The sequence below is a fragment of the Asparagus officinalis genome, chromosome 2 (assembly GCF_001876935.1).
Source record: "Asparagus officinalis chromosome 2, Aspof.V1, whole genome shotgun sequence".
NCBI lineage: Eukaryota > Viridiplantae > Streptophyta > Magnoliopsida > Asparagales > Asparagaceae > Asparagus > Asparagus officinalis.
Genome location: NC_033795.1, coordinates 80,947,262 through 80,956,359, shown reverse-complemented (window position 1 = coordinate 80,956,359; position 9,098 = coordinate 80,947,262).

Sequence of the window (9,098 nt, the reverse complement as noted above, 5' to 3'; positions counted from 1 at the left end):
CCTGGGTTGTGATGCAATTTGAGGTACTTTGGGTGCTTATTTATATAGCATGGGAAGATGCTGATTTGAAATATTATAAAGAAAATAAATTACACACTGTGCGGTTTTGCGACATTTCTTGATATTTACAGGATGCACATATGATCATTGGTTTGAAAGTGACTCGATTTGTTGAATTTTATCAAGTTGTTATTGGACAAAGATTCAATCTGGGGATGGCGTTGTTGGGAATTTAACGCCGAAATCCCTAATGCAACAGAAACGCAGTATAAAGAACAGTACACCAAGATTTACGAGGTTCGGCAACTGCCTACATCCTCGGGAGCCACACAGTCAATTTCTTATTTAATCTAACAAGAAATTACAAATCAAGAGCAAATCTCTAAACTGAGATTCCTCAAACAAACACTGTAGCTACAGTGTTAATACCCACAATATAAATCCCTCTTTAATTTCCCCCTCAAAACTTTGAGAGATGGGAAAAGATTCTCTCTCTTCTCTTTTCTCTCTCTTCTTAAATCCGCCAACAACCACTGTTGAAGAGCTGGGATTAAATTGGAAAATCGCTGCTGCGATTTTAAGAGAAGAAACGCTGCTGCGTTAAGGGATCTGTCGCCAAGGGAAAAAGGGGAGAAGAAGCAACCCAAACCCTAGGGCCAAGGGGGGGTTTTTATAGGGGGGATGGATGGGCTGGCGACAGCCTGTCGCCAGCGCACGAACGGACGCGAGCGTGGGCGCCCAACACGCGATCGTCGGTGCATAAGAACGTGGAGGTCGGCATCACTGTCGCGAGGGTCGGATTCGCCCCAAACCACTGTCGCGTTCGTCGATCGAGCTCATCTGCTCGAGCTTGCTTCCATCTTCGCCTGCGCTCACCTGGAGCTCGTCGGAGCTCCTCCGTCGTCGGAGGTTGGTATCCACCTCCAACCTAACAATCTCCCACTTGGAGACCAAACCGACGTCAACAGGCTATCCCATCAAGCTCCTCTCCTGTGTGGCTCTGCCTTCATCGTCTATGCATGAAGGCCAACTGAAGTTGCGCACAACTCCAGTTTCTGAACTGTCACCGTCTTTGTTAACATATCTGCTGGATTCTTACTTCCTGGAATCTTTTCCAGTTTCAACACGTCATCTTCCAACAGGGATCTGATGAAGTGGTACCGAAGCGCAATATGCTTCGTTCTAGAATGAAATGCAGAATTCTTCGCCAAGTGTATCGCACTCTGGCTATCACTGTGCAAAACATTCTTCTCCTGTTTGAATCCCAGCTCTGTCAACAAACCCTGAAGCCATATCATCTCTTTACTGGCTTCAGTCACTGCAACATACTCAGCTTCTGTAGTGGATAGGGTAACGATCTTTTGTACCTGTGACATCCAACTAACAGCTGTAGTTCCAACGGTGAATACATAGCCGGTGGTGCTTCTTCGGTGATCAACTTCGCCGCCGAAGTCTGCATCTACGTACCCTTGCACTTCTACCTCTCCCTTACCAAAGTGCAAACACTTCTGTGTGGTGCCTCGTAGATATCTCAGAATCCACTTGACCGCTTCCCAATGAGCTTTTCCTGGATTCGACATAAACCGGCTGACCACTCCCACTGCATGGCCAATGTCTGGTCTCGTACAGACCATTGCGTACATCAAACTTCCGATAGCTGAGGCGTAAGGAACCTGAGCCATACTCTCTTTCTCTTCTTCTGTCTGAGGAGACTGATCCTTCGATAGATGAAAATGACTGGCCAAGGGTGTGCTCACAGGCTTGGCGTCGCCCATGTTAAATCTCTGCAAAACACGGTTGATGTACTCCGTCTGAGATAACTGCAAGAGACCTCTCTTCTTATCTCTCGTGATTTGCATTCCAAGGATCTTCTTCGCTGGACCCAAGTCCTTCATGTCAAACTCCTTTGACAGCTGCTGCTTCAAACTCTTGATATCTTTCATATCTGCTCCTGCAACCAACATATCATCAACATACAGCAGTAGGATGATATAGCTGGACTGATATCTTTTGAAGTAGCAACAGTGGTCGGCGTTGCACTTCTGGAAACCTTCCTTGTGCATAAAGCCGTCAAACTTCTTGTACCACTGTCTTGGGGCTTGTTTCAGGCCATACAAGCTCTTCTTGAGTCTGCACACCAGGTTCTTTTTCTTCTTTTCTTCTGAGAAACCTTCTGGCTGGTGCATGTATATCTCCTCTTCTAGATCTCCGTGAAGAAACGCCGTCTTCACGTCTAACTGCTCGAGATGAAGATCTTCAATTGCTACAATACTCATCACGGTCCTGATAGTATTTAGCTTCACCACGGGAGCGAAAATATCGGTGTAGTCAATTCCTTCCTTCTGCTGGAAACCTTTGACAACTAGCCGGGCTTTATATCTTCTGGAACCATCCTGCTCCTCTTTCACCCGGTACACCCATTTGTTGTGGAGTGCCTTCTTACCCGTGGGCAACTCAGCTAGTTCCCACGTCTGGTTTGATATGAGAGACTTCATCTCATCTTTCATTGCAAGCTCCCACTTGCTCGCATCTCCACCCTGACAAGCTTCATCAAAGCTTGCAGGCTCCCCACCATCTGTCAACAACAGATAGTTTATGTATCTCCTGTTGGGTACAGGAGGACGAGAAGATCTTCTTAATATCGGAGCTGGTGCGTCGGGCTCCTGCGCACCATCTTGTCCAACAGGCTCTTCTTGCTGAGGACCCTCTGCATTGGGTTCTTCCGAGAGGTTACTCGGGACATCATCTGCATCTATAAATGTGGACTCGCTCTCTGAGTCGTCAGTCTTGTGCATGTCCTTGTACATCACCTTCTCGTTGAATATCACATCTCTGATCCTGATCACCTTCTTGTTTTCGTTGTCCCAAATGCGGTAGCCGAACTCATCTTCACCATAACCGATGAAAGTGCATTTCTTTGACTTGGGATCAAGCTTATTCCTGCCTTGATCACTAATGTGCACGTAAGCTACACAACCGAAAACTTTAAGATGTGAGAGTTTTACCTCCTTTCCGCACCATACCTCCTCTGGTATTCTGTGCTCCAATGGAACCGATGGACCTCGGTTGATCAAGTAAGCTGCTGTGTTGACCGCTTCTGTCCAGAACTGCTTCGGTAGGCCTGACTGTACTCGAATACTTCTGGCTCTCTCTGTCAACGTTCGGTTCATCCGCTCAGCTACACCATTTTGCTGAGGCGTGCCGGGCACGGTTCTCTCCATTCTGATCACGTGCTCATAGCAGAACTTCTTGAATCCGGTGTCTTCATATTCACCACCATTGTCGGTCCTGAGCTTCTTTATTCTCAGACCAGTCTCATTCTCGACCATAGCTTTCCATCTCCTGAAAGCTTCAAATACTTCTGACTTATGTTTCAGAAAGTAGACCCATACTTTCCGAGAGTGATCATCGATGAAAGTCACGAAGTAGTGTTTCCCATCAATGGACGCGGTGGTTGTTGGTCCCCACACATCTGAGTGAACGAGCTCTAACTTCTGCTTCCTGGGGGTTCTGCCACTCGTCTGAAAGCTGACTCTCTTCTGCTTTCCAAGTATACATTCTTCACACATATCCATCTCCACTGACTGCAGTCCTGGGAGTTTTCCCTTTGTGTGCATGATCTTCATCTCCTTTTCACTCATATGACCGAGTCTCTGGTGCCACAGCTTTGAAGTCTCATTGCTTGCTGCAACTGAGATCAAACAACGTGCACCTGCTGTCATATACAGGGTACCAGTCTTCCTGCCTCGGGCAATCGTCATTGCGCCCTTTGAGATCTTCCAATCATCTCCATGGAAGGTCGTGGTATATCCTTCGCCAGCCAACTGGCCTACGGATATTAAGTTCTTTCTCAGGTCGGGAATATGCCTGACATCCTTCAGCTCCCATACAGACCCGTTCAACTTAATTTTCACCACGCCTTTGCCCACAATAGCACATGGTTTATCATCACCAACGTATCCAAGATTTCCGGGGGTATACTTCTCGAAGAATTCTTTCTGAGAGGTAGCATGGAACGACGCTCCTGAATCTAACACCCAAGATTCCTCCTTGCTCTCCAAAGAGCATATCAATACGTCGTCTCCTCCTGAAGTGGAGGTGACATTCACCTCTGCCTTCGCTTCCTTATCTCTCTGTGCACTCTTGCACTGATTCTTGTAATGCCCGGTCTTTCCACAATTCCAACACTCGATAGCCTTCGAGCTGTTGCTTGGATTCCTTGATTTGGACCTCCTGTCCTTTGATCTACCTCTGTAGTTTGATTTTCCTCGTCCGTTTCCTCTGGTTGAATTTCTACCTCTTGACTCTGTATGCAATACTGAAGAGGTTGTAGCTTCACCAGTCTCTCGCCGTCGGATCTCCTCACTGAGAACCAAATCACGAACGTCGTCAAACTTCAACTTGTTGCTTCCCGATGAGCTACTCACAGCTGTGACTGTAGCGTTCCAACTCTCTGGTAGGGAAGACAAAAGTATCAACGCCCGAACTTCATCATCAAACTCAATCTCAACTGAACTCAATTGGGTTGTAACCGTATTAAGTTCATTGAGGTGTTGTGCTACTGACGCGCCTCCCGCCATTTTCAGATTGAATAACCGCCGCATCAAATGAACTTTGTTCGCGGCTGATGGCTTCTCATACATGTTTGAGAGTGCTGCCATAAGACCTGCCGTGGTCTTCTCCTTCGCTATGTTGAACGCAACATTGCGAGTCAACGTCAATCTGATAACTCCGAGGGCTTGTCTATCCAGAAGGTTCCACTCTTCTTCCTTCATTGAATCCGGCTTCTTCCCCGATAGTGGTTGATACAGATTTTTCTGATACAGATAATCTTCTATCTGCATTTTCCAGAATCCAAAATCTGTTCTATCAAATTTCTCAAGTCTTATTTTCCCTTCATCTGCGGCCATGGCTCCCACTTGAATCTGACTTCCTCTAGATCGTTTCACGCTCTGATACCAGTTATTGGAAATTTAACGCCGAAATCCCTAATGCAACAGAAACGCAGTATAAAGAACAGTACACCAAGATTTACGAGGTTCGGCAACTGCCTACGTCCTCGGGAGCCACACAGTCAATTTCTTATTTAATCTAACAAGAAATTACAAATCAAGAGCAAATCTCTAAACTGAGATTCCTCAAACAAACACTGTAGCTACAGTGTTAATACCCACAATATAAATCCCTCTTTAATTTCCCCCTCAAAACTTTGAGAGATGGGAAAAGATTCTCTCTCTTCTCTTTTCTCTCTCTTCTTAAATCCGCCAACAACCACTGTTGAAGAGCTGGGATTAAATTGGAAAATCGCTGCTGCGATTTTAAGAGAAGAAACGCTGCTGCGTTAAGGGATCTGCCGCCAAGGGAAAAAGGGGAGAAGAAGCAACCCAAACCCTAGGGCCAAGGGGGGGTTTTTATAGGGGGGATGGATGGGCTGGCGACAGCCTGGACGCGAGTGTGGGCGCCCAACACGCGATCGTCGGTGCATCAGAACGCGGAGGTCGGCATCACTGTCGCGAGGGTCGGATTCGCCCCAATCCACCATCGCGTTCGTCGATCGAGCTCATCTGCTCGAGCTTGCTTCCATCTTCGCCTGCGCTCACCTGGAGCTCGTCGGAGCTCCTCCGTCGTCGGAGGTTGGTATCCACCTCCAACCTAACAGGCATAAGTCCTATTCTATGAGCTTTTTCATTCCTAAAGTACATAGTGTACTGGATTTTTCATACCAGAATGCCTGTTGTTTATTTGATAAGATTTGAATCTACTTTCTGTAGTGCTCTCACATTTTATATATTAATGATTCTTTTTGGGTGTTTAGCATTGCTTTATGGAAATTCTAGATTTTTTTCTAAACTAGACATATTCAGTGTATGCATGACATTTGATCTTTTTAATTAGTTTTGTTGATATTTAAGCACCACATTGAATGAATGTCAGTTGTGCATTTACTATTTTAAACAAAACTAGGTAATACTATCTGAATTTTGAACATATATATACACATGCTTACATACATACATACACATACACATATACACTAGTAGAAAAACTAGCAACCTAGACGGAACAAACTAGACGGAATTTTTTTCCGTCTAGTTTGGGTCAAACTAGACGGAATTAATTCCGTCTAGTTTGTTCCGTCTAGGTTGAAACAAACTAGACGGAAAGTTCCGTCTAGTTTGTTAATCTAGACGGAAAGATCAACCTAGACGGAAATTCCGTCTAGGTTGCCTCAACCTAGACGGAAATTTCCGTCTAGGTTAAAGGTCAACCTAGACGGAATTTCCGTCTAGGTTGACTAGTCAACCTAGACGGAAATTCCGTCTAGGTTGACCTTTAACCTAGACGGAAATTTCCGTCTAGGTTGAGGCAACCTAGACGGAATTTCCGTCTAGGTTGATCTTTCCGTCTAGATTAACAAACTAGACGGAACTTTCCGTCTAGTTTGTTTCAACCTAGACGGAACAAACTAGACGGAATTAATTCCGTCTAGTTTGACCCAAACTAGACGGAAAAAAATTCCGTCTAGTTTGTTCCGTCTAGGTTGCTAGTTTTTCTACTAGTGCTTATACCATGATATAAGTTTTAAGTTAAAGTTTTAAAAGACATAGTGTCTAGAATCTCATGTGGGTATACATGTATATATAGGACAGAGAATCTTGGATTCATTCGTTGGCCGAGAGGATCCCGACATAATCGGTAGGTAACCTTTCATTGTTTCCTCTCAAGTCTTTGAGAGTTCGATTGATTACTTTCTTGAAATTCCTGCGAGTTAGTTTCCCATGCTAATTGTATATCTTATCATTTTCATAATATTCCTATTTGATTCACCTCATGCATGGGCTCGTTGTTGATTGGTTAACCCCTCCCGACCCCCCCTCCTCCGGAACCTCCCGACCCCCCCTCCTTCGGCGGTGTCCGTTGCGGAAATCAGTTTAAAAGGTATGATTTTTCTACTGAGCTTTAGAAATTTCAATTTTATTATTAATTATTGTTGAATTTGGTTAAAAACCCTAATTATGTTGAAAAATAAACGAGTTCAATTCTGAAAATCCTAACTTAATTAAATACATGTTAATTCATTTGAACAACACTAGTTATCATTATTGAGTTTTAAACACTTATAAACCCTAACTCATTTAAGTTTCATTCGTGCTATAAGTATGTGTGATTATTTAAGTTTGTGATGTGAAAATATGTGAAATAATTTTTTGTAAAAAATAGAGTGATATATAACACATTATAAATTTTTATAATGTGTTATAATCCAATTTAGGTGAATAAAAAAATAACGTTATCCCTAGACTTCCGTCCAATAATTACATCCAATTATTTGGACTTATAATATATGATATACGACTCAGATTTGGGTAGGAGACGAAGTTTTCTTCCAAAAATGAGCGTTTATTTTATATTATAGGAATAAAAAATTGGTACTGAAATTCGTAATTATTGGATCTGTCCTTCTCGGACGGGTTAGGAATATAGTAGTGCATACATCCAACTTTGTATACTTTGTATATTTTCATTCTTGAAAGTTTTGGCAGCACGTATTCGTTGTTCTCCGTGTACAATAAGCGTATGTTGTTCTGCGTTTCGGGCTATTGCTGATACGCATAATAACATCCGCACAGTGTACAGGGAGAACAGCGGGTAGGTGCTGCCGAAATTTTCAAGAAATGAAAATATACAAAGTATATGAAGTTGGATGTAAGCACTACTATATTCTTAATGGATAGAAGCCTTCCTATGACAGCCGATCAATTGGTGTAATTAGTTTCTACGTACGTTTCAAATATATTTTATGTAGAACTAAATTTATATTGTTAAATGATATATGAACGTATGTTAGATTTGTTTTGTATGTATAAGAGTCATGAATGTACTAGTAGTTGTGTGATTTGTCGTAGTTAATAATTATATATAATTTACAGATGAGGGTAATTCCTGACAAATCATGGATAGATATCCCACGGCTTCATAGATTTCGTGACACACGATACAAGGAGGGATGTGAAGCCTTCATACGTTATGCAGAAATGAATCCGAGAAAATTAGCAAGTGGTGCTATGTATTGTCCTTGTTGCATGTGTAGGAATTTGAAATTGCTGAATAGTAATGATATACGGATCCACCTAATGAAATCAGGTTTTGATGAAAAATATAAATATTGGAACTGGCATGGGGAAGGTATCACTGAAGATGAGGATCCAAATGTGCGTGTCGGTACGTCCGGTGGACAACGAATAGATGACACAGAAACAATGTTGAATGATATTTTTCCTCGACCTAGAGAATTTGAGGGTGATGATAATGTCGAGGATGATATCGGAGATAAAAGTGAAGATGATATCGAAGTTGAAGCTGAAGAAGTAGGAGATGATGGAAGTGCCAAAAATATTGATGATATGCATTCCTCCGCAGAAATAGAACGAATATTGAAGCTACTAAAAGATAGTGGAAAGGACTTATATGAGGGATGTACCGAGTACTCCAGATTTTTATTTATGCTAAAACTCCTACACATTAACACCTTATTTTTTTCTTAAAATATAAATTCTTTATATTTTAATATTATTAAAACACCCCTTAATGATTATTCAACTTGACCATTTCAGAGTGGAGATATCTGGAGGGAGCAGACACGTTTCGTTACGCAGGATAGAGATACTGCCGACGACGGACCGACCGATGAGGTTTATGAGGTTTTTTGTGGATTTTCTAATGCAATGAACAGACTTTACTGTTATATACAATACTATATGGTGTTGGATGTTATAACAATACTTATATGCGTGTTGGATGTTAATGAACAATCTTATATGCGTGTTGGATTTGTTTATTATGTCTTGGAATTGATTATATTATGGTGGATCTGTGCATTATGTTGGATTGTAGTATTTTGGGTTTGAATGGATTGTCTATAAATCGTTGATTATATTTGGGATGGTTGTGTATTCATATATACAGTATTTAATTGTATGTATCTGTATTGTTGTAATTGTACAGGAAATACAAATTGTAATATATTTTTTTTTCTGCTGAAAAAGAGCAATCTAGACGGATAGAATTCCGTTCTTAGTGATGAACCAAATCTAGCG